Here is a 27,159-nt window from a genome sequence, read left to right as displayed (position 1 = left end):
TTGTGACATGAGGGTCAATGTGAACAACCTTTTGCTTCACAGTGGTCCCAGGGCAACATGTTGTCATTATGCAACATAAAATAATTTCAATACTTCACTTCTTCACACTGTCTAGATAGTCATAAAGCAAATAGCTATGTACAGTTAATTGTTAATGGCCTTATGTACATAAGTCCATTTTAACATATTATAATTGTACAAAATTGGCAATTATTCTACACATTAAACACACCTAACAAACAGTCAGCCCAGTTAAATTACCGGAGATGAATCAACTGTATGGTTATTTTGGAGTTTATAGTTTGTGCTGCTGTTAAACTTTACAGTATTGACTTCAGTATTTTTGCTGTTGGTGTAGCTAGACTACCATGTTGATCAGTAATATGTAATGTGAAATTTGATATTGTTACTTTGCTTGATTCACTGAGACACATGTCCAACAACCTTGGTTTATAAAGGAAATTACAGAAATTTGAGCTAACAAAACAGAGACTGGATACCTGTGTCCACGAAAAGCTCCTGTGTCAAACAGAAATTTTAATATGGTCTAATCAGCTCTATTTCGTAAATGACTTCTTACCAAGCATAATCAGCCTTGGGGTGCTTGGCAGGCTTTTAACATGCAAACTGAACAATATAAATTTGCGTGCACTGAAGCCACAAAATTTAGAAATACACATAGTTGCAAAAAGTTCAGTGACCAATTACCTTTCCTAAATGGCATATGCAATGCAAAAAATAAGAGTATTGTCAATAGGGACCAATTCCCAGTTTTAACATGATCAAAATTATTCACAAAAGGCTTCAATAAACAGAAAATGTGTGCCGACAAGAGAACAGTGCACAAAAATGAAAAGATATTTGAGCTCGGCGCTTTAATGGGTTTAACATGACTTAGTCAGCACTCCGCACCGTACAGGTAGTACAAGCACACCTGAAAACACTGACCAGCTAACAGCTTTAAGCATTTGGGCGCAACCTCGGTTGTTCACCGATTCACCTGTTGCAAACGTCCAAGTTTCTCATAAATCCATCGGCAACTATTACCTAACTAGTCTTTTGAGTCTCCACATTCATAGATATTGACATTTTGTCTTAGCATTTGAATGAAAATATCCTGGTAGGGTAGCTTAAAAGTCAAAACAAACAGTAATAAGAACGCATTTCGGACTTCTCTCGAATAAGTGAAAAAAAACACTTACCTTCAGACTGATTAGCTGGTTCCGATCCAACTTTAATGTGTCCCATGTCAGTCCGTTTTAGGGAAAAAATGTTAAGTGGTTTCATTTAATTTTGAGATACTCCCGCATGGACGAGCAATTTGGAGTCTAGCAGAGTTATCACAAATAGCATATGATCTTCAGATATAATCCAATCAACCTTGCATTTAATCCGATTGAACATCCAGTTACCTCTGACAACTTCTAGTTGCACATATCGGTTAACGGTCTCATCATCACTCTGTGCTGCAGCGAACTGGATCTGTGGCACAGAATAGTTGATGGCCATGTTGTTCTCCTGCTTTGCAGCTTTGTTTGAGTCTGAATTGCGGCTTAAACGTGCAAAACTAAGAGAAGCAGATCAATATTTTCTTCTTGTTGTTATTTAATTGTGGTTGGCAACCAGCGAAAGGAGCATTAACCACCTCGAGCAATATTTTCTATCCCCATTGCTGTTTAGAAAGTGAATACCCGACGTGTGCGTCATACGTCACGTTGTACGTCAGGTGAAGGTGTGGTGTCGGCTATTGCACCTGTCGCATTAAAAAGCTTTAAAAACGTAACAATCGCTTTAAAAACACAACCCAACGCGCTGAACTGTTATAATGTGTTACATTATCACGTATATCAGGACATCTCTTCTGAACCAAGACGAAGTGGTGCTACAAAGGAATTATTTCTTTAGGAGAGTGCATTTAATAGCAGTCTGGCCTGCAACAAAATGCACCGCTAAAAATACAGTTTCTGCTTGTCCCAGAATTTATTAATTTTGAGAGTGAAGTTGTAGTACTGATGCTGGTTAGTGGTGTAGGTTTCATGGATGTGACACTTTAACTTGTGTAAAATGACGACCAGAGCATATTATTAGGTTAGTTCACTGTAGTTAGGCAGAGGTGTCTTAAAAAGTACCACCTTATAAAAAACAAATGAAGGTCCAGTATAAGAACGAATAAGAAGAGAAAAAAAGGAACACCCTGCTAAATGAAGTCATTTTTAAACATTACTCCAAATGTAGCCATTAGTTTTTGTTGCTGGCAATACAAAAAATGAGTATACTTCAATTATATTTCCCAAGTATACCTTACCTAGTACGTATACTAATAATGCTTTTATTTAGCTTTTAAATGTACTTTTTGTTCACCATAATTGCACTAGCATAATGTCATAATGTCTACAAGAGTATAATTAAAATATACTCGACTCTATCACAATGCTAACCTTACAAGTATACCATTAATTAATAGTATTAATAATGTTTCACATTGTTTGAATAAACAAATACATTTATTAATATATGAGGTTCCATTCAGTTCAAGGAATTAAATTTTAGTGTGGCTGCAACTTACTCCTTAAGTTAAAAATTATGCTGTATATTGTAGTTTATATGTTATACTACTTTCACAGTGAATCACATTTTATAGTAATACACTCTGAATGAGGATTTAAGTAATTACTCTTAGATCTACAGTAGAAAACAACAGAAATCCGGATGGTGTAATAGTATAATCTCAGTAACATCACCAATTGTTACATTTGCTGTATTTTACAGCTGTTTCCATGAGTACGGTGAGTTACCGTAAAAATAATGTAATCTCATGGAATTTTCCCACAATTACATGCAAATTACAGTACTAAACCGCAAACATCCTTTAGAGTTTTTTACAGAGGAAGAAGAAGCACAGTGAATCCAGGGAAGGGTCAAAGTATAAGACAGCAGAATTTGCTTTTGCTTGAAATCCTAGTAGTGATGCATACAATGGAGCCCATGATATAACACATACCTCAGGTGATTCTGGCTGCTTTTCTTGATATAGCTTGATATGCCTCCTCCCCTCTGGTACTGGAGGCTATAGGGGGAGGAAGCGGGCTATATATTACCATCGTGGCATTTGTCCATTTGTCTTCCCGTTGTGTGGGTGAAGCAAGAGACAAATGAATAGAATGAAAAGAAATGAGGAAAGAGGGAGGGACTGGAAAGAGGAGGAGGTAGCAAGGGAGGATGGGAAGAAGAACATGACTTGCCAGAAAATATACGTAGGGCAGAAGACTAGATGGGAAAGAAGAGAAGAAAGTAGACTAAATAAAATGACAAAGGTATATGAAGTATATGATACAACAGTACAGACTGTGCAAAACCCTTAAGACAAGGTTTCATATGTTCATATGTTTTTTTTTGTGATGAAATACTTCATCACAAAAAACGGCATTAAAAAAGAAAAAAACAAGTTGATGTCGAATGTTGAATATGTAGGCAAAGGACAATTCTTGGTAACAAAAACGTAGTGACTGGCCTTTGTAGCTGAGGTAGTCCTGACCAATCAGACTTGAGAGTGTTCTGGTTGCATTCAGTAAACAGTCCGTGTGGAGAGCTATAACTTAGATTATTTACTTGCACTACCTTTGATGCAACAGAAATCCCAAAATATTGGCCACTGACAGGAGAGGACATCATGGCCACGGCCTAAAATCATCAGATCACAACCACAGGTACGTGTTAGTTCTGATATTATTAAAATAATATCATTTTAAAACAAACTTTGACAATAATGATCATGTAGAATCCTAAACAGTGGACGCATCTGAGCACTTTTCTCCCCATCCTGCTGTAGTGGATACAGGCGAAAATGCAGCACTGCTGCTCCATGATCTAAACATTTATACATGCAATTACAATGATTAAACTTAATGTTGCACCACATGATGCACAGTAAACATGTACACCCTCTTTCTTTCAGTCTGTTGACTCGATTCAGAGAGTGCTAACAGTTTGATGCCCCCACAGGTGCTAATTCAAGATGCAGACACGAGTCACCTGCTAACAGCTGCAAACGCCACTGTCCTGGTCAGCATGTGAAACCCCCCCAGGGCCAAACATCTGTTCCCATGCTCCTTAGCACTGACTCTGAGTGGTGCACAGATCACTGCCGCTTGATGCTTTAATATTACTACGATAATAAATTCTCATGTGTCACGACTGAACAAGTACTGAAGGTGCTCATTTATGTTAACGAGTAAAGACAGTATGTGCAGTCTGAACTGCACCAGTTTCATTCATGTTTTTATTTATAAGGTTGCTATAACAAAATGTTACAGCTGTGAACATGCTAACTATTATTTGATGTGTGCCGCTAATTCATACAGCAAAAACACAAAGTTTTGCCTCGAAATGATTTGTAAAAATACGGCTATTTTACCATCTCTCCATAACTGAAGGTTTTAAACGGTAATAGTGTAGAGGTTTCCCCTGAGAAGACTCTAAAGCTGTGAAACGTGTTCACCGCACACTGAAAGCAGTAGGAAAAAATTCACACAACAAAAACCTTGCAGCAAGGAAAAAAAACAAAAACCATTTGTACACAGAAAAAAAAAGGCTGAGGTTGAGCTGCACGAGAACAGAAAATAGCTGCAAACCTTTCTTTCGCCCAGTAACCGTACACTTCCTGAGATGAATGTGTCCAAAAACAAGGAGAAGAATCATGACGATGATGCACCAAAATCCAGTGCATGTTCGTCTGCCGCTGTTTGTACGGGACAGACGTCCTGAGAGGGGTGAATGCTTCATTATGCATGTACAGATAAGTGGTTTGACTGTCTGCTCCGCTGTGCAGGACAGATCTGGGCTCCAAAGATGCACGGAAACACGTCCACAGATAAAGAACTGTGTTTTCTGCACAGCAAGGTGTCCAATGGAGTCAGTGTCCACACCTTCTGGTTGGTACATGAAAATCAAAAGTCAAGAAGGCCTCCAAAGTGAGCAGGATTCATCTTTTGACCAAGAATACTTCAAAATACATTTTTAAAAATCTAAAAGCAGACCTGCAGCTTTAGCTCTGATCAAAGCGTTCTGATTCGCGTCGATCTGATGCTTGGATGCCGATCGGGTTTACTGAACCATTTTTATTTTCTCATTCCTCAAAGGAAGAAGGAGATTTGCGTTGATGTACTCTGATACAGTACTTAACTTAGGTGTTCTTTTGGACAGCTCGTTTAAACAAGTGTCCTCTGTAGTACAGTCTAGCTTTTACCAACTACAACAAATCTCTAAGGCTAAGCATTACATACCGCGAATGGATCTTGAAAAACTTATCCATGGATTTGTTACTTCAAGATTAGACTAGGGCAACTCCCTTTACCTGGGCCTCCAATCTGCCCTTCTTCATAAACTACAACTTGTCCAAAATACAGCGGCACGCCTTTTAACTGGTACTAGAAGGTTTGATTCTATTACTCCAAACCTTGCTCACCTACATTGGCTGCCCATCAAATATCGGATTGATTTTAAGGTTTTATTGCTTACATTCGAAATCGTAAATAATATGCTATTTAACTGAACTTCTCCACCTGTATACTCCTAGGAGAGCACTTCAATCATCGAGTCAAACGCTCTTGGTGCAACCTAGGTCCCGGCTGAAAACCAGAGGTGATCGTGCCTTTGCCATTGCTGCATTTAACCTCTGGAACAGTCTTCCAGCTGATATTCGCGCTTCAGAATCTATTCAATCTTTAAAACACGACTGAAAACGTATTTATTTGATCTTGCATTTTCGATTAGTTAGTGATTTATCAGATGTACACTTTGTACTTTTATTGCATTTGTATGTAATTTTAACCTATTGTGTTACTGGGTTTTTCCAGTTGATATTTCTGTGTTGATTTTACCTAACTTTTATACTAGGAGTGAAATATTTCTTTTAACATAGTGAATTAGTGCTTTGTTTTGTCTGGGAATGTATTTGTACTCTACTATTGCACTGATATGTAATTAATTTTATTTCATATTTTACTATTGAAAAGCACTTTGGTGTACCTCTGGTGTGTGCTATATAAATAAAGTATTGATTGACTGATTGATGTTGATGTGGCTGTTTGAGCCTTAACTTACACACAGTGCAAAGAAAACGTGTCCTACTCCAAATAGTTAGGTAACAGATAAATTTAGACATCTGAAGTTTGTCAAAGTCTATATTTGGCAAACCGCTCCACATCTTTCACATCTCTCAGAGTTGAAATGACTCTTTTCCTTTTTTGGGTTTCATTTTCTTTCTTGTTCCATTTATTTCAACTTTTACACACCATCCTCCACTGATTACACATGCACACAAAATGTTCTGTCAAAGAACAAAACTCCTCTCCGTTGGTTATAAAACCCTGTTAGAAATGCAGGAAATAAAGCCAGCCATGGCTGTTTTCTCATGTTGGATTCCAAACGAGTATATGACCAGAATGTAAGAGATAATGAGATGCGTTCGTTGGTATGAACGTGTGACAGATTACTGCTGAATATAAATGCTGTTTGTTTCTTCCTTCAGCTATTTTTCCTGTCAGAGCGTTCACTCTATCCTCCTCCCTCCCATTTCACTCCATTGGGGTTAAGAGGGCTGTGGTAAGTGGCCAGCAGCATGCTGGGAGGGTGGGTGGCGATGCTGTGTGGGTGGGAGGTTTGTTACGCCTGCCAACTGCTGAGAGAGGGAGAGCTGTGCTGGAAAAAGGAAATTAAAAAAAATACTGGACGCTTACATTTACTTTACTGTCAGGAGGATTTCAACTATATTTTTTATTGTTTTCCAGTTTTTCCTGTGGAATCACATTTTCTTTGCGGCATCATCTTCAAATATTTTGTTGCTGATATTTGTTATTTAGCAATTTGGGATAAAAAATTAACCTGAAATCAAGATCATCCATGATTTACTGACAGCGGCCTTATTGATTAATACATTTTGCTTTGTGTGGGAGGGGTGTAATGAAGTTACGCCCTGTTAGCTCTTCCAGTGGGTGATTAGCATTAAACACAGAGCTTAAAAACACAAAGGCTGCGATCTGACAGAGGCCCCGCATACAGTCGCATTGTTTTTAGAGTGTATATCAGATAATTGCAGAGCTTACTGCACACAGCAGGAAGTCTTGGGAAACTGTATTGAATCCAACACTGAAGCATTTTGTTTAAATGTGCATGCGTGCCAATACTGGTCAACTGCAACATAGTTATAAACTGAAGTCTAGAACGATACTTTATGCATTTCAATTAAAATCAGTGATTAAAGCGTTGAGACAGACATCGAGGCTGGCTTCATACAATTTATTTGCACCTATTAGAAACACCAATGCTCAACAAAAACGAGGTAACACAGCTGACCTACCAACAGCTTAACCTGGAATATATCTTCCTTTTACATGTCAGAACCTTCCACTATTACCTTTAGACCCCAAATATGTTATGATATTGCTGGTCTTTCTCTATCAGACTTCATTAGCCCTGGAGGATTCTGACCACAGATGGACAGACAGAGCTGTCCAGAGATGTTGGCAGTGACAACAACATCACAAAGAAACTCTCTTTGTGTGTAATCGTTGTTGATCTTTGAATGAGGTGAATGAGGTACAGTCTTATACAGAGGGCTACACAGGGCTCCATGGTGCGTGGTCAGTGCAGTGTGTATGTGGTATGTGCTGAGCCCAAATACCGTAACATTCTTTTCACGCCCAGATGTGCTGCATATATCTAAAAGCCATCAGAAGGAAGAACGCTAAAAGTCCACAGAGACCACAGTACAGTGAGATGCAGGAGATTTGACCCCAAATAAATTGTTCATGGAGAAAAAACTACAGCAGCAGAGTTTAGAAAGATGGTGAAATGGATAGCAGTGCGTACAAGTGGCTTCAGTTTGTCCAGATATTAACTGGCACACTTCTCATCATGACTGGAGGTCACAGCCTCAACTGTAGAGCATCACGTTGAGTTGGTTCATAATTGATGAAAGCAGATACTCCATCTGGGACAACTCATGGCATCTCAACACAAACACCTGCATGTTCATTTTTTGTTTTTCTCGCAGGTGCAGAGATTAATCAGATCATTTAAGAGCTGCTGTGGACAGGAGGCGCAATTAGAGCATCCTAAAACTGTTTTAAGACTTGAAAAAGTTTTTCAAATCTTCTCGATTATGTATCAATAAAAACAACAAGAGCGTCTCCAGTGTTCTCCATATGCATCCACTCCATTGTCCAGTCCATGTACAGAGATCTAATTCTAATTCATGACCTATTTCTGTTCTAGGCCTCGTACGGTGAAACGAGACACTACAGTCACGCTGCCAACATTGTGCTGAACAGTGTAGCGGGGCCAAGTTTTGCCCCATTTCCTGTTACAGACTTGCAGTGTGAAGAGCACCATGATAAGCACAGTGACAGCTGTGTGTTAAACACAACTTCAGAGGCCTCAGAGCAGCGGCAGCTCGCCAGAGCAGGCTAATGCCCGCATACATGAAGACTTCCTGTGCAAAACACAAAGAGAGGACAATGAAACGTGCAACTGAAAAACCCAGCATAGCATTTCAGCAGGACTTTGGTCTGAATATACTGAAGGCGGTCAGCTGGAATTGAGCAAAATGGCTTTGCTTCGACGTGGACACAGTGTGGACCGGGCACAAGTTATTTAACTGAGAGATGCGAGTGCAGTTAATTAGGTTGGGATTGCGGACAGTGATTCATTACATGGCTGATTGAACAATAAATCGGCGTGTTTTCTGAGGGGTGAGATGAGGGGCTCTGTGAAGCCGAGGTCTAAGTGCGGAGACCAAAGAGACGGAGAAACCCTAAAACTGATGTGGTTCTGAGAAAAAACAAAAATAATGAGTTGAAAAATTACTTTTCCCTGCCGTTTCTTTATTGAGCCAGTTTTGTAAGAGAAAAGAAAAAATAGGAATTTGTGAATTAGAAAGAAATTTTGTCATTTTTACATGAAAATGTCTTTTCAGTTCATTGGACCATTTTAATTCTAGTCATATCCCACTCATTTTAAACTACATTAAAAATCTGAATTCTGAACTTGTCTTCTACCATTCATACTACTTCAAGTGAGCCACACAAACCAGCTGATTCCATTTCATATAAAGCTCAACCTTTCTGACAAGTCCCGACCTCTCTGCAGGATTTAGTTTTCCTGTAAGTCTTTGGTTTTGAAGGTTTCTTCTGTGTGTGGAGCAGATTGCAATCATGCCATGCACATTCTCATGTTTTTCCATTTCTGTCATTTGATAATACAATACATGCAAAAACACAGGAGAAAACATGCACTGAGTCAAATAATGTAGTTTAAAAAAAAAAAAATACAGTTGAATTCAACACCTATACACACAGCCAACATTTTTTCCCTTTAAGACCCAGTCTTACAGATTAAAATGGATAATAATAAAAGAAAGTCATCCAGATGACTTTCAGCCTTTGACTCCACCACAGCAGCAAAGAAGACATCAAGGTGAAGACACCACGTCAGAGTGAAGCAGTAAAATGCACTGAGAGCGCTCCGTCTCTTCACCCTCCCTCCTGGTGCACAAGCTGCTTTTTCTCCCAAGTCAGCCAGAACTGTCGCCCATTGGCAAACACTGACACGGTGAACCACGGCAACAGGTGCCAAAGGGTCGTTGCCAGGGCAACAGAGGCAATTTGCATCAGCCAGTAGATAAGCGATAAAGGAAGGAAGACATGCAGGCTAAGTTTAAGAAGCAAACTGCATCTGCTGCCACTTGTGGGCCTCAGACAACACCAGGACGAATGTCATTAGCTGATGCATGCAGGGCTACATAACATTTATGTGACAGCTCCACCGTCCACCACAGCCCTGACATGTGAATGTCATTTCATTCGATCCCAATATGTATAGAGGAGAAGTGCACATTTCCAGTGTCATATTTTGATTCTTCTACACTGTAAGTGTGGCTTCACATGGGTCACAACAATCCTTATTTATCTTACACTGAGCTGTGGTGCCATACTGACTGGCTGCCCCTTATAAACAGAAGGCTTGAACAGCCGGCTGTTGGGGCTTTCGCAGCCTGTGATGATCATATAAGGATATTCAGTCTTTACATCATAATCAGCCCAAAGTAGAAACAAAAACTTTATAGATAGATAGATAGATAGATAGATAGATAGATAGATAGATAGATAGATAGATAGATAGATAGATAGATAGATAGATAGATATTAGGGGTGCAACGATACTCGTATCGATATTGAACCGTTCGATACAGTGCTTTTGGTTCGGTGCGCATATGTATTGAACAATACAAAATTTTTAATTTATTTTACCAACTTTCCTTCTGACGATGCTGTCTGTGTTGAGCGCTCAGTGAATCTGCGCTCGACAGTGCAGCCTAGGCGGAGTGGTCCCTGTGGTAATCGGAGCACTAGGTGCGGTGACTCCCAAACTAGGCGAGTGGCTCCAGCAGATCCCGGGAATAACATCGGAGATCTCTGTCCAGAAGAGCGCAGTCCTGGGAACAGCTAAGATACTGCGCAGGACCCTCAAGCTCCCAGGCTTCTGGTAGAGGACCCGAGCTTGAAGGATAAAACCGCCCGCAGGGGCGTGCTGGGTGTTTTTTACACACACACACATATGTGTATATATATATATATACACATATACACATATATATACACACACATATATATATATATATATATATATACACATATATATATATATTTTTTTCTTTTTCTTTTATTTATTTATTTTTTAATATGGAAAAAGTATCTGAACCTAAATTATCAAGGTCAGCCAGAAGTTTGTGTGTTTAGCACAAGGATTACTTGCATTATTGAAAACCTTGACCGTGTTTAGCATAACTGTAACAGTATATTAAAGTAAATGAGGAAAGGCATAATAAAACTATGAGTTTGCATTTTTAAGCGGAAAGTAAGGGGGTCAAAGTGACATCACATCACACTGACCCAGAGCCCACTACAAGTCCATTAAATGTCTGAGTGGTCATTAAAAAGCAATAAATGTGAAAATGTTTTACAGTGAGTCACCTAATGGGAAACAAAGTGAAATCTATCACAGGTGTGAGACTTGTAATGAGCCAGGGAGGAATCGATGACTCATACAGGTTTTAGAATGAGTCATCAATTTAGAGCCGCTGCACAGCGCATCTGTCTGGGTACGAAGAGACAGGCGGGTAGACTGGGATAATCAGAAAAGCAGGCAGATGTGTCGAGGGACAGACGGACCAGACGATGTGTCGCTTAGCAAACTGATACGTTGAATGAATATCAGCCGAAGCAGCTGACAGGCAGTCACACTGATATACAGATAAGTATGTATTGACAGGGAACAAGGGATCAAATACAGCCAGATGGGAAAATGATGACTGTTTAAGGAGCACGTTGCCAAAAAAAAAAAAAGAAACTCAAACAAAGCACCCAGAAATGCTGATGTGAAGCAAAATGTCTTATTATTCTGTCGTCTAGATTTCCTTGAGACTAATGTGTGCAAGAGCGGTTTAAAAAAATCTGATAAAAGTTTAGTTATTGGATTTAACTGAACACCAACATACAAAAGCACAATTTATTACTAATTGTTGAAATATATTACACGATGAGCACAAAGACAGTGTGAGGAAAGTGCCTTAAGAAAGTCAGTGAAGCCATAAAGGGATGTTGGTAAACTTCTGAGGACTAGTCAGATCCAAAATGAAGATACAGACTGTCATGGTCCTGGGTTGCTGATCCAGTGCTGTGTGTTTATGGACTAATCATTATGGTGTTTCTAGAGTGACTCATATTTCCTAGTTTAGTTTTTCTTGTTGTTTATCCCTAGTGGTTCTGGTTTTGTCTGCAGTGTTTCCTGTGCTTGCCAGTCTTGTTGTCATGTCCTGTCCATTATAGTCTTCGTCTCTGTGTTCTGTCTTTAGCACACTCCTTAACGTCTCTCTCTCTCCTTCTCTGTCTCTCCTACTGATAAGATTTATTTTGAAGCTACCTTGTCTCAGGTGTATGTTCAGTTTTGCTTCCCCTGTTCCATCAGTCAGATTTGTTTCTGCTGTGTTTCCACTTGTGTCCCATCCTCTTGTTATCCCGTGTATTTAAGTCTCTAGTTTATCACTGTTCCTCGTCACCTCAGCAGTCTTCATGTCCTCCTGCTGTGTGCTTCATGTTTTGCAGCCTAGTTACCACGCCAGGAGTTTATTGTTTTGTGCTTTGAGTTTGTAGTTCTCAGCAATAAAGCTGATTAAGTTCATGTTTCATCTTTGGAGTCCTGCATTTGGGTCCAGCCTCTGCTTGCCACACAGCCAGACCCTGACACAAACTGCAGTGAGACACAATAGCAGAGTGGAGAAAGCAGTGCTCAGATGAAGCAGAAATTAACCTCTATCAATATGATGGAAAGAAATAACCAACTTTACCACATGCTGACGGTCTTCTACTAAATATGTTGAAAGTCTTCGATGGGCAAACCTTCTGTCATTACACTGGAGCTTCATCCACAACAACCAGAAGTGTAACAGTGTGTGTGTGTGTGTTCCTGTCTAGCTATCTTTGTGAGGACCGAAATCTGCATTCTACTATACTTGTGAGAACCAACAGTCACTTGTGAGGACACACTCACCGGTCCTCACAAGTTTGAAGGCCTGTTTGAGGCTCAAAATGTGGTTTTAGTGTCAGGGTTACAATTAGGTTATGGTTAGGTTTAGGGTAAGGGTTAGGTAGGACTGGGCGATATATTGAGTTTTTTTAAATTATCGATATATTTTTATACGAGATATAAAGATGTGACAATATCGTTTATATCGATATAGTATTGAAGTCCAATTTATAATGTTAATCGATATAATCGATATAATGTTACGTTATAATTATACTTGTGGAGCCGCAAGTTTGCCTCTCTTTCTCTGTCCACTTTTGTCTCTACGCAACTACTCGGCCTCGCCTCTCCTTCACTGAACACAACTCCCCCTCCCCCATCGCTTCACCTGCAGGCAACGACAAGATGGACATGGCAAATCTCCGCTAACGAGTTACCGCGGATCGCCCCGTGCGTGGGGCTGGACGGCGTCAACGTGTTAGCGAGCTAATTGCACTAACGAGCTAACGATATGCAGCCCCTGTGGGCTGCATGGCCTAAAATCCTTTCATTTTCTCAAAATTTGACAGTGCGCCTTATATATGAATTCTGGTTGTGCTTACTGACCGCAAACTGATTTTATGTGGTACACGGTGCTCAGCAATCTGTCAAAAAATGTTTTATTACGACTTTGCAGCTGCACCGCTTGATGGCTCCAGACTACGGCTACCGTACACTCAGAAAAATTATGGTTCTTAAATGGTTCTTCAGATGTCTTCATGGTTCTTTAAAGAACCATCATACGTCAAAGAACCTTTTTATTTTGTGGATGGTTCTTCAGCTATTACAAATGGTTCTTTAAAGAACAAAAGGTTCTTCATCCTTAGCAATCTAAGTTTGATGGTGTAAATAGCATAAATATTTATTCACTATAATGAGGCTGTGAATTATACTGTGTGTTTTCTTTGTGTGCATGTGTGTGCAAAGGGGGAGGGCGGGATACCTGGCAATTACCCTTTAAGAGAAGATGGTAGGAAACTGAATATTCAAATAAAAGTTAGAAATATTTGCAAACAGTAGACACAATACACACATTCAAGTACTGTACTTTAGTTTTAAATTTTAATAAAGCATTACTATTTTCTACTCCAAGGCATTACTTTTGAGATTATTATATATTTTTGAAAATATAGTATAATGATAATACTAGTTATTGTAAACTTTACAAACCACCCAGCAGTATGTAAAGTCAAATTATAAAATACAAGTAAATAACAATTGCAGAACAGAATGTCAGTGTAATGAACACACACTTCGTTTTGACAAAGCGCACTGCTTAGGTAAATGATCTGAGTAGTTGTTCATCACTGAGCAATTTGTTGATATGTGTTTCGAGCCAAATAAATGACAGGGAGAGAGAGTGACGTCAGAACACGTCATACTATAACCTCCTGGGAGCGGACGGAGGGGTCCGTCGTTGGGATGCGCATGCGCAGACAGAGTGTGCGAGCGGCGGGCCTTGACCTTTCGGGAAAAAAACTCACGGACGGTGACAGCGAAACGGATAACAGTCTTCAGTACCTGCTGGACTTTGAAGCTGTGGATTCTGGGACTGTTAGAAAAGGTAAAACATTTCCATTAAAACCTTATTACTGTTTTGTTTTTGTTACTCGTCATTGTAGCTTGCTGTTAATGTTGTGCTAACAGTAGCGATTAGCTAGATACGTTAGCCGTTGAGGTCAGCGCAATTTAGTATCCAACGGTTTTCCTAACAAAACCACTGTTATAATTAAGTGAAGCTGCTCCCAGCTAATTTGAACCTTTGGCTTCTAAAATATGTGGTTCAATTGCGTGCTGCGTACATAACCTAATGTCAGCTAGACCGAAATTAAAATTTAATATATTGTTAAAGTCACTAAAATGGCGCCTGAAGCCTGTTGTGACGTGAGCTCTGTGTCTGCTCTAGAAACTCTGAAATTCTGTAGATCTGAGCCGTACATTAAATACTCACATGAACCTGTACTTTGAATTCTGTATGAGCTGTATAAAATGCAGCTATGCATAAGTGTTTTGAATGAATAATTAGATTAGATAACTCTTTATTGTCTAATCTAATTATATAGAAATGTGACATGAGAAGGTGTGTCTTTGACTGTTCCTGCATAACTTAGTTTCGGACTAGTTGACAAGTTATGCTCCGGTCATTTGATGTTTCCAAGATAGATGTTCTTTTGTAATATAGTTAATTTTTTTGTATATTTCATTTATCCACCATCATACATACAAGCTAAGAAGAGGTCGTTATACTAACAAGAGGTATCAACGCTGGGCCAAAGTTCAGCACATGGTTAAAGTTTGTAATCCAGCCAGGGTGTAAATATCACTCAGCAGCCAGAGCTGAAGCAGGTAGCATCAACACATAAATCTACTCTACCCGGCTTAAATCACAAGAGCACCTCTGACCAAAAAGCTGTAGATTTTTCTTGTTTGCACAAATTAATCCAGATTCACATTAATTGTGTTCACAGCTCCAACAAAATGAGGAAGAGGAGGGGGAGAAACACAATTAGGTTGAATTACAATTGGATGGAAGGCGAGGACAAGGAGAAGGAAGCTTAGGATGAGGAGGAAGAGAAGCAGCAGGAGCATCTTTAGGGATCCCTATGATGTCATTGAGGTTTGTTTCATTAATATGGTCCTCTCACAAAGAAAGATGACTTGTTTTAGTTCACGTACTTCCTGTATTAAATAGTGATGTGCAAAATGTTGTGAAAAACCATGGAGCAGGTACGTATAGTGCATCTGCAGGTAAATGAACATCAAATCTCTAAGACAGACTGAAATCTGTATATTTATCACCCTTATGATAAAACCCACGTCAGCCATTGGTTTATGGACTTTGTATTTTTTTAGCCTCAGCATCTGCTTTATTGCTGTTGCTATGTTGGGACCATATTAGGATGAGGGATCAGAATCTGGAGTCATGCACACTATTGTTTCATTTAGTGTGTATCCATAAGATTCGTACAGCAGATCCAAGTTGTGCCTTGAAAACAGGAAAGTCGTCTGCATAGAGGAGAACTGTAATAGCAGGCTTGTACAAAGTGAGGCTTTGTGCTCTCGTTTTACTTCTGTCACCCTGTTTTGATGCAGAATTCATTTGAAATCAGGCAAGAACTGGACTTATTTTTTATAATGTGTTCTTGTGAATTGATTGTGTATCGCATATGTTTGATTTGACTTTCTGCAAGACAACAGTCGTCCACTGGCCAAAAAAGTTTTCCAAATACCTCCACGTGATCTAGCCTGGATTTAGAAAAGAATAGCAAAAAATCTGCACCTCCTGCTTCAGATGCAATTTGTGTTTCTGTGTTCAGAGGCAGCGGCGAGAGGGGAGACCTCGGCTCATCCAGCTGGAGAGCCTGACCAGGAGGAGTCGAACATTAACTCAGCTCTTCCAGGGCACCCTGCAGACTCGGCTGCTGGCATCGGCGAGGGATGACGTGAACGCCAAACTGGAGTCCATCACAGGTCAACTGCAGGTATGCGAGTCAGACCTTCTGAGGAGGGTTTCACTTTTCTCTCTTCTTTATAATTGACTCTTTTCTCTCTCTTTCAGCTCCTGTCTCAGAGTGGGAGGGATTTGAAGCACAAAGGGAGGAGCTTGTCGTTTGGTTGGCTGATATGGATGTCCGCCTGAGAGGTTGACCAGCTGACAGGAAACACCAGTGAAAAACTGAAACAACTGCAGGTGTGGGCTTGTTTTGATATGACATATGTTTGATATGAAACATACGTCAGAGACATTATCCTAAACTGGACTAACAAAGGACCATGAGTACAACATGAAACGTACATTACATGGTGTAATGCTAAAGTTCATTGATCATTTTAATCATAAACTTGTTGAAATATTTTTACTGAACATGCAAACATCTGCTGATGAAAATGTGTTGATTTATTGGTCTGTTATGAAGCTATTGCTATTTCTAATGTGTTTTATCACTTTCTGATGTTTTATTAATTAAACAATACATGTATTATTTGTTGTGTTATCTGTAGCTATAGTATTTATATATATTTATTTATAGTATAGCAAATATATTTAATTATTACTGTTTAAAACACTAATATGTGACATGTATTAGTATTGATGTTGTGCTGAGGGCTAAAATGCCTTTTTGTCTTTTGGTATACTACAAAATGACAATAAACCATTAATATATGTCTATGCTGTGCTCGTATTTATTTTACCCTACTCAAATTCAATTTATGATGCATTTTATTTTGAAAGATTTAAAATGGTTTTTTTAAAGAACCTCTCAAAAAAGGTTCTTTAAAATGGTTCTTTTAAAGAACCATTTGAAGGACCTTTTTAAAAATGGTTCTTTAAAGAACCATTTTTAAAAAGGTTCTTTGAAAAACCATTAAAGGTGCCCCAAAGAACCATTTCTTGATGGTTCTTTGGGGCACCTTTAAAGGTTCTTCAATGAACCACTGAAAGAAATGGTTCTTCAAAGAACCATTGTTTGAAAGGTTCTTTGTGGCACCAAAAAAGGTTCTTCTATGGCATCAGTCTAAAGAACCACTTTTGGTTCCAGTTGGCACCTTTATTTTTCTGAGTGTAGTCGCGGAGTAATACGCGAAGTAATACGGAGTAATCGCCTCGCGGAGTAATACGTACAGTGCATCAACGTAATATTACTGTATTGTGTGTGTATAAGGACCATAAATGGCACCTGTAAGAGACGTGGTTACGAAGCAGATTTCAAACTCAAGGCTGTCAGTCACGCAGTAGAATTTGGGAATATAGCAGCTGTGAAATCTGTCTTTGTTATTATGCTCAGCGTCTGTTAGTTTACATTTTGACTGCACAGTTGTGAGCTTTTTGTTATGCACAAAAACAACATTGCTTTCTTTTATTTATGGAGAATTATTATTTAATTATTATTATTTGGGGCGACCGTGGCTCAGGGGGTTGGGAAGCGAATATGGGCTCAAAATGTGGTCATAAATATTTTGTACTTGTAAAAAAGATTTGTATGTGTAAGAAAGATTTGTGCGTGCATAAAAAAGATTTCTGTGTGGACTTAGCCAAAAAAAACCCTGCAAGTTACAAGTACGAATTTTGACCCTATTTTTCTTCCTTTAAGCTGATTGGTCAATGTCATGTCAATCACAAATTAAACAATCCAATCAGAGAACAGATGGGTTTGGCTGTCGGAGGGGCACTTTTTTGAACTGCAGGTCCTTGGGCCACTTCGGAGGTGGGGTGCCCCCAGCCTCTGGGCCTGGGGCTCGGTCACTCAGGCACAGCTGGCTGCCGGCAGAACTCACGGGCGTGTCACTGCAACCCCCCCTGGCTTCTGCTCCGCGGCTGCTGAGTGAACCCTCATCTGGGACTCTCCTCAGCTCTTTCTGGGACAGTGGCGCGGCTGCCCCTCTGTTAGTCTTCCTTGGTCTCTTGTGTTCTGGGTAAATACTAGATTAATATTTAGTATTTACTGTCATATTCCCATATATCATTGTGATGTTGTTTATTCTATTACTCTTGTTCTCATGTAAGGTCTCGGGTGTTTGCGTGCTCTACATTTGTAAGGATTCAGGGGTTTTATTGTAATTTCAGCACATGAATTCACTCAATGTGAAACTACATTTAGCACTCAGATACTGGCTAAGGCCATCAAGAGCAAGAAACACATTTACAGTGTGACTATAAATAAGAAACATCCACAATGGGCTGTACATTTGTTAAAAACATCAGAACTAGAAAAAGAAAAGGAAGATGTGTCACTGAAACTAAAAATGCCAAATCAAACGTGTGGAGCTGCCTGCTGTGGTGCCCCCTTGTGACAAAGAAGCAGCTGACAGTAGTAGTAGTAGTAGAATGTGCTCGTTCGAAACTTTATACTGTTCAAGCAAAACAATTTGAACTGCCAACTCTTTTGGGTAGTGACCTCCAAAAACATCAATAAAACTATGAAAAAAGGGGCAAAATGTCAAATAAAGTGTTTTAGGTTTGCACACCTATCCTTTCTTCATCTCATCAAATCAAAACAAATTTATATTGACTAAACAAAAATAGTCCCGCTGATAAAGGTACGTTAGTTGAATAGGGCTAGTTGTTCTAAAATTTTGATTTCAAGGACTTGTTTTTATTTTTTAAGTTTCTATAATGCTCCTTCATGTCCAGCCAGCATGATATATAGAAGAAAAGAACATTTTGAGGCTAAATGAAACCTTATGCCAAACAAGCTGACAAAATTGTAAATAATTTAAAAAACTGCAAAAATGTGAAGACAGACTGGATCGGGACAGAAAGCAGAAACAAGCTCCAAACTTATGTTCCATTAATGCCACGGTGCTGCCTCTGAAAAGGTCACCTGGTTTCAGACCACTGAGTCATGAATGAAGCCAAATGAAACGGCAAAAAGTTGACTACCCTGAAAATCATCACAGGAGAACAACAAGGTCAATTGTGAGCTGAACGTCTACCCTGGCACTCGTATCTATGCTTATTATTTCCATGTGACAGCATCCCTAACTGTCCCCCGGGTGGTGTCAAGCTAGTATCCAACCCTCTCGCAGTAGTTCAGGCTCAGTCGAGCCAGGCGCAGACTGAGCCTCATCAGAGCTCAGCATGAAGCATCAGTTATCTGCATAGCATTTCAGAAAGATTAAAAACACTCCATCCAGCCACTATCAGCCCCTGAAAACAGATGGATTAAGTGTCCATGTCAGAGTATGCTGTGTGTGTGAAATTCACTTTAAATTAAATAAAGTTACTTTCATACCACTGAGCTGAATTTTCAGCATATCTCAAGCTTTGGCACAGCCAGTGTTGGCACGAGGAAGGCCTCCGAGTGTCCTTTCTCACAAACTTGGACCGCTTTTGCATGCCTGATCTCAGCAGGGTTACTCCTGCTACAAAGCATTAGTTTTCATTAATTATTTTCCTAATTACCACAGTAAATCATGTCCACAGATATGATCACAGCTTAGCTGCTTCAAAAGGCGTATTTTTCTAGCTTACAATCAAAATAACCCAAGAGCAATGTTCCCTCTAAGCTGCGCGCGCGCAATTGCGCACTGCTGGCACAGTCTCTGCACACAGAAAATCTGCGTTGCGCACAAAAAAAATCTAACCCGAATTGAAATTAAAATTAAAACTTTAACAATTCTGTTTTGCAGTGTTAGTCAGTAAGTGACTGGCTGCTCCCGTATGGGATTAGAACGATGCCACCTTATCCCATAGTCCAGCCAATGATGCGATTCACATTCGTATATACGCAGCTAACCAACGTCGTTGACAGGCTATGACAGCGTCCTTATGTGTCGACAACAGTGTTTTAGCTAGCAAAGCAGCGTGGCTGATGTGGAGTGAAGCCACGTTAATGACACCATGTACAACTATTGGAGATGTGAGCAAGACAGAACAATTGACAGGACACAATAGCAGAAGTGTGGACTTTATACCTGTTTTTAAATTGTGTTGATAGGCCACGTAAAACCAGAGTCAATAGTCAATAGTTTTGTTGCGTGTGTCAGAACAATGAGGCGACTGCTGAATGTTACAGGTGTTACAGGAGTGATACATCTCCTGTTGTCAGGCCTGCAGGTATCAGGGTGTTGTTCTCCTTTATCTCATAGTGGACAGAAATTATTTTTTGGAGTGGCACAAATAATTTGTGTGGCATCAAATTTGATGCAGAATAGCTGATTGTTCTGTAAATAGTTTGAAATGTTTATTTAAAAAAAAACGCCTTGGCTGCATTTTTAGGTAAACAGCTGCAAAAAAAACATTGTTGTTTGCATAACTCAGTTACTTTTTTGAAGAAGTACTATATAATTGCCCAACATTGGTCTTTATATACTGTAGTTTGCAGACACAGAGTTACAGGACTCTCTCCCAGACCACAGACTCATACTCATAATACAAGTCAGAGCTTTATAAAAAAAAAAAAGACAGAAAAAAAAAGTTGTTTTTTCAAAATTGGACTTCAAGTTATTTTTACTCCCAATAGTGTTAACATACTACACGGGTCATGAACAAGATTTTTTTTAAATTTTCATTGTAAGTGGGCTAAAGCAGTTAATTAAAAGTAGTCTAACACAAATGTAAATGCTGCAATTTGATTATTCTAATAAACATGTAACTTGGATGGATTCAGTGCTGGCATTACCACAGCGCACACGTCTAATGTCGCTCACAGTGGTCCAAGGGACCGCTCAGGGAGTTTGTGTGTTTGCTCAGACACATGAAAAATTAGAGGGAACATTGCCCAAGAGTCCTTTTGCTGACACACAGTGAAGGAAACTGGAATTTCATCAAAAATGTGAAGATCTGAGGCAATGGAAATGAAAAACAGCACTTTCCTAGTCTCAGTGAGACATGTTTGTGCACATGTTTATTAGTACTTTTAGTGCTTTATCATTCTCACACCTACAGCCAATTTCAAATCCCCCCATATGGAAAAGAAATAGTAAAAACATATATGATTTACTCATGAAAGTGGCCACTTTCTTATTACTTTCATATATTTTTTTAGTAAGTATACAAAACATACAAGTTTCATTATATAATTTTTCAAGGGATCTTATATGTGTTTTCACTCTTGTATGCTTTTCATACAAGTTTCATACAAGACAGATAAAAACTTTATAAGATTTATATATATCTTTTCCATATGGGCCCAGTCCTCACAGCTCCTCACCTCAGAGCTGAGAGAAGTTAAACTTTGATCCACTAAAGTTTCTGTTTCTGTTGTCACTACAAGCTGCTGAATGTCACATATATTCCATGTTCTCTGGTCACTACAAAGAAGCTAATCCTTTTCTGCTAGTCACTCCTCTGTCTTTTAGACTGTCAGAGAAAACCAGGACACTCGGAGAAATCCTGTGCAAACATATGCAGAAAGGCCCCAGAGAGACTGGTCCACAGAACATTCTTGTTATGAGGTCACATTGCCAACCACTGCACCTCTGCCCCACCCAAGGATAAATGTTTCAAAAGGTATAAAAGTACTTATTAAACCTGCTTAATCATGGGATGCAGGATAGACAAAAACAGTTCACTGTCCTGAATATCACTTTGATAATTCTGACATTCCTGTTTAAAAATCTCTGATTATAGCCTTCAGCTTTTGAGTTTACTGGTCCAAACAACTTACAAAAACAAAGTGGGAATACTGCATGCTGTGTGCATGGAAATCTACTGGCAGTGAAGACTTTACTTACACTATAAAGCAAACGCTATCAAACTCTGGCCTATAAACACCCATAACATGCTGCTGTCATCACCCTCTGATGATGATTGTGGACTTCACTGCAAACATGCTGTGTGAAAGCATTATAGAAAACACATTTAGCACCCTTTATGGTGAAACTGCACTTCTCAGCAGTGCAGTCAGATCAGACAGCTGTTTGTCGAGACATGAAGAAAAGAGAAACTCATCAGGAGAAATATACGGCGAAGCACAGCGGCGGCAGCATCATGCTATGAGCTATTCTGATGAAAATGTTAATTTAGATTCTTGGCAGTGCAATAATAATACTCTCAGATGTGGTGACCATTAATTGATCGACTGAATTTATTTACATATATGACTTACTCTCAGATTCTGACATATTCTCTTCCAGTGTTCCCTTCATCACAGCTGGTGTCCTGGTGTTATTTTTGTATGCTGCCATCCACACATAAGGCAAACAGGCAATGAATGAATACAGCGGTAAATTGAGCCACAAACACAGACACAATGTTTTCAGCACTTAAACTTTTTGAGTAGTCACTTATTTGTACTAGAGAGCGAAGGAAAAGTGAGAGATCTCACGGCGTGAAATCTGTGAGATTCTCTCTAAATAAAGAACTCTGAGTGAAGGTATTGCAGTGCACAGCTGGCTACAAATATTGCATCTTTTATGAAGACTCTCGGGCATGCAGTCACTCCTGCAGAGAAGCTCCTGTAGAGTGACAGCACAACAAAAAGCACACACACTCTCACACACAAACTGAATTGTTCTTTATACAAATACTCAGAACGTCACATATGAAGGTTTCTACCAGTAGTGATTAACCACGACCATAATTATTTTGAATTTTGGTGAAATGTAGAGTGCATATGCCAAATATTTTTGTGAGTTGTTAGAACTTCTGTTAGTCATACTGGATTTTAGACAATAATAAGTCATTTTAAAGAATTTAGACAATCTTCAGCTGATGAACCTTGTGTAAATGTGATTTACCTCACTCTAGCAATCACAGCCTCAACACAGACCTCAATAACAGAGATTGTCTATCATGCAACATGTTGGGTAAACATGCTAATAAATATAAATGCAATATTTTTATTTGTGCACAGATTTCTGCCATGACATGAAACATCATATTTAATGGGGTGTGACTGACTCTGGCTGCCTCATGTGGTGGACTGGCAGCCTGTCCAGTGTGCACCGTGCCTCAGCTGACATATCCCCACCCACCCTGTGACCATAAAGATAGTGTTTCAGGAAGAAAGGATCCCTGATAATGCTAATGTTAGCACAGCAGGGCGGTGTTTTGCCGGTGCAGGCAGCTGCCATCTTCCTATTTTCAGAGCTCAGTCGTTCTTTTTCGTGTTATATTTATTTCATCTTAACTGACTTGTTAAACCTTTAAAATCTAAATATCTGAACTACATGAGATCCTTAACAGGGCAGCATAGTAACATCACTGCCAAAGAGCACTGAAAGTGTGATTACAGAGGAATGCAGACATGTAAAACAAGTGACATAAAGTGTGATGTCCTTTACATTATTTTCAGTAACATTTTATTTGTCGAAAAACTGAACAAAATTCACACAAACAGCTTTTATAGTGATCATGCATCCAGAGTGACTAACGCGAGATAATGGCCTATCAGCGCAGTGATAGAGGTCTGTTTGTGGCAACAGTGGGGTGACAGACAGAGCGAGAATGCTAACACGCCGGGCGAATTTTTTCTGTGCAGCTGTCACTCAAACGTCTCACAGCTCAGGAGCACAAAGCCAGCGATGCTCGGTTTTATTCAACTGTTGAACACTGGCTGATTTTCTTTTGTGAGAACAGAAAAGCAATGCAGTGCTGATCATGGAAATGCATTCTTTTCTACGCACACTTATGGGATCAATGAAGAATAGACAGCAGATCATTCTCCTCACCTTGACTGTCTGTGATGTGTGTTTTTAAGATTGCGTTCTGACTCCGGGACTGCCGAGTGATCATCGTCAATAAAAGAGAGCGAGCTGTAGAGGCACCAGTGCAAGCCAAGGCCATAACTTGACCTCCAGCCTCCTTTGCATTGGTTCAGATAGATCAGGTAGTTCAGGTATCTCATCAATCCAGAAAATACAATGAAATACATTTGTACACTTTGTTGTGTTTTTAAGTAAAAAATAAACGATTAAAGTAGGAAAAATAAATGTTACTGCTAGCATACCGTTTACTGGAGGGGCTGTAACTTTTAAGTCCTTTAGCATGTAAGATTTTTGGTATTTACATATAATAAGAAAACTGAATTTTCAAGAATCAGTTAAAGTAAATTAAGATAAGTAGTAAGTTAAGTTAAATCATACAAACCTAAGTATCCACATTATATCCAATATATGAATAAAATTACAGGTTATCAGAAATCAGCTTTCCAACTGAGCAAATGACTCGCATGCACAGTTACAGGCTCTCGTGGGTTACATGAAATGCATAATGATACAGGACACGTGTAAAGATATTATTTCAAAAGTAAATCCTGTAAAAAGTAGTTTTCCGATGCCAGCACCTCTCTGTTTCACGGGATCTGTCTAGTGGCACAAGTTTTTTCCTGATAGCAAAAAACTATCAAGATACTGAAAACAAGGGCACTTCCACCCCCGATATATTGCATGAGTGCATACATATATTGCATGCACTCGTGCAATATATGTATTTTTCTGTAAAAATGTGACTCTAACTTCAATAAATACTTTTAAAAATAAATAAATGAGATACAAGGTGTTCTCTGGATGTATAAGCATAAGTATAAGGTCTGCTCTGTGCAGCTGGAGAAGACGCTGAATGATAATGATAACTACCACACTGACTAGAACACCGACACATGAGACAGGAAGCGCTGGGGCGCTCTGGTTAGCAGCAGCTAAACTTTTAAAACAAGAGTAATCCCCACTGCTATTCAATCATACAGTTTATGTGAATGGATGAAAAAATAGGAATAAAAACATCAAAATGAGGTGCCAGAAATACTGGAGGGTGTATGTCTACCTTGATGTATAAAAAAAGGCTGTTCGTGTTGGTGGATAACAAGCCTGACTCTTGTCTGATAAGTTAATTATTGCAGCTCCTGAAGGATTAAGGTGGAAACATTGTTTTTGAACAATACATCTGGATTTAACTCGGATTAAATGTTCTCTCTAAATGTGGTTGTGGGATTTTTTTTTGTCCAGTCCAGGAACTATATGGGTTTAGGGAAGCTCTTTGCAGATACAGCAGAAAGGCGAGATGATGTGATGCTTAACATGTAAATAAATTTGCTGTCAGTTACTCAAATGTGAAGGTGGCACTGTGGCAGCAGAGATTACTGCTCCATCTACGGTTGTGTTTGAATCTGGGCTGATATGAATATGTCTGATATGATATGAAACCACATGGGATTTCAAATGGCAAAGCTTTTATCATAATATGTGCTATTACTCAACAGCGTTACATACAGTAGCAGAGACCCAAGTGTCATCTCAGCATTGTAGTCAACACAACCACAATCAGAACAACCACACGTGTGTCTGGAGTCACAGCAGGCTGCGGGAGCGCTGGGTGAGACATGACTGCCACCTTGATCTCAGGTGGGCTGACCATAAGAATTCAGATATGCATGCAATCTCACACTTTAATGACACTTACAGTGAGAGTATAAAATTACAATTATACTAAATTCTACACTACAAAAGGTGGTCAAGTGTTTGGCTGCTTGAGAAAAGGTGGATACACAGGAAGTTATCTACGACTGGCTGCTCCAGTCTGCATGTCAAAGTTCATTTTCATTTCAGACTGATCTATGATGGTAGCTGATATGTATGTGTCATGTAGATTCGTTTTATGTTGAGCTGAAAGACAGTTACATTTTTACACATTTACTTTCTTTCCATGTGACAGGGAATATAAAAACATAACAATACAAACATTTAGTTAATGCAGGAACGTCTAAGAGACATTTTACTGCTGAGCTGTTTGTCTGTGGCACACATCATAAACTAACCCATCCAGGATCAGGCACCAATGAAAGCTCTGACACTGTCAGTGAAATCTTTATCTGAAATAAACGTCGTGCTCAGAGCTGTGAGAGTTGAAGTAATTGTGTCTGTGAGAAGCATGCGGTGGAAACTTGAGTAAATGATCCGCTGCTCTTACGTTTCTACAGGTGATTGGCTGGGTGCCTCACTCATTTCCACACACACCGCCTATCAAACGCTAATCAAAAGCGCGTGCGCATGTGTGCGCATGCACGGAGGCACACACACTTGATTTTCACGATGCCAAACACAAACGGAGACTTCCTCTGTGACGGCACCCTCTGCTCATAAAGCCAATCAGCGCGCTGGCTGCTATAAATAATTCCGGCTCTCCGCCGGCCGGCCCCGCCGACACCAACACCAACACTGCGGAGAACCGGAGACGGCCAGGCCCTCCTCCTCCCTCGGCTGACTCCCCTACAGCCTCGTCCTCCTCTCCCGTCTCTGTCACAAAACGCACACCTTTGAATGCGAGTGATGGCGGCGGAGGATTGAGGAGATCCGCCTTTACCTGGAAAAAAACGGAAGGCACAGAGCGAGAGGGGAGAGGAGGAGCAGGAGGGAGGGGGAGATATCCGCAGCATGCCTTTGTGTTCCGCGCCCCGGTGCCAGAAGTGGCTCTTTCAGCCCACAGCCGCGCGGATTGTGCACAGACATCGCGCCAGCAGGTGAAGCGCGTACCTGCAGCCCGCCCGCGTGCACAAACACACCGAGACCAAAACAGCCTCACGCCTAAAACCGTCTGCCTCACCGAGAGTGCCAGCTCCCCCTCCATCCACCCGAGCTGCAGCACTAATGCACAAACAAGCACGGAGCACCGGGGGTCCCCGCGGCGTCCCGGCAGCGCGGGCTCTCTCATCGTCTAACATGCGCTGCGTTTGCTTTCACTAACCTGATGCGTCTGAAGGACCGAGGGGCCGAAGGGATCCCGACCAGTCTGCAGGAGAGCTTTCGTTTGATGCCTGTCCTATATCCAGTCTCTCTCACACACGCGCGCGCTCGCTTTCTCTCCACCACCCCCTCTTGCGCACTATTACCTCACAGCCTCCACTCTGTTCCTCCAAGACGAGAGAGAGAGAGCATATGGCGACAGATTCTCAACAGGAGCGCGAATCCGTGTAAAAGTAGAGACTCTGCTTTGTGCTTTGTTTAAATTCTCCAAAGTGCGCACGCCACCACCAACAAGTGAGCCTGTTAGGATACACATAAAGTCCATTCAAAGAGAACAGTATTTAAGCTGACAAAGGTGCACAATTTAAAAGAGGCCAGAACACAAAATAGGATTTTACCCTCAGAGGTTTTAAT

The 27,159-nt window shown here is 40.1% G+C and overlaps 1 protein-coding gene and 1 long non-coding RNA gene across 4 annotated transcripts in view; one reads left to right on the top strand and one right to left on the bottom strand.

Moving 5' to 3' along the window:
* cplx2b (complexin 2b) overlaps positions 1-26,889 on the bottom strand; it is a 67,965-nt gene extending 41,076 nt beyond the window's left edge. For 2 of the 3 annotated variants that reach the window (XM_082551954.1, XM_082551953.1), the window contains exon 1: positions 26,747-26,887. The gene's annotated coding sequence lies outside the window, so the exon portion shown is untranslated. Of the gene's footprint in view, positions 1-26,746 lie in introns of all 3 variants that reach the window. The other variant, XM_082551955.1, reaches the window with a different exon arrangement.
* On the top strand, positions 14,066-15,965 carry LOC309690357. Its single transcript, XR_014271718.1, has 3 exons — positions 14,066-14,185; positions 15,090-15,238; positions 15,939-15,965. It is a non-coding gene; the product is annotated as an uncharacterized lncRNA (long non-coding RNA).
* Positions 26,890-27,159: the final 270 nt, after the last annotated feature.

Source organism: Aulonocara stuartgranti, assembly GCF_965226115.1.
Source record: "Aulonocara stuartgranti genome assembly, chromosome: 2".
NCBI lineage: Eukaryota > Metazoa > Chordata > Actinopteri > Cichliformes > Cichlidae > Aulonocara > Aulonocara stuartgranti.
This window is presented reverse-complemented; position numbering and strand designations above follow the sequence as displayed.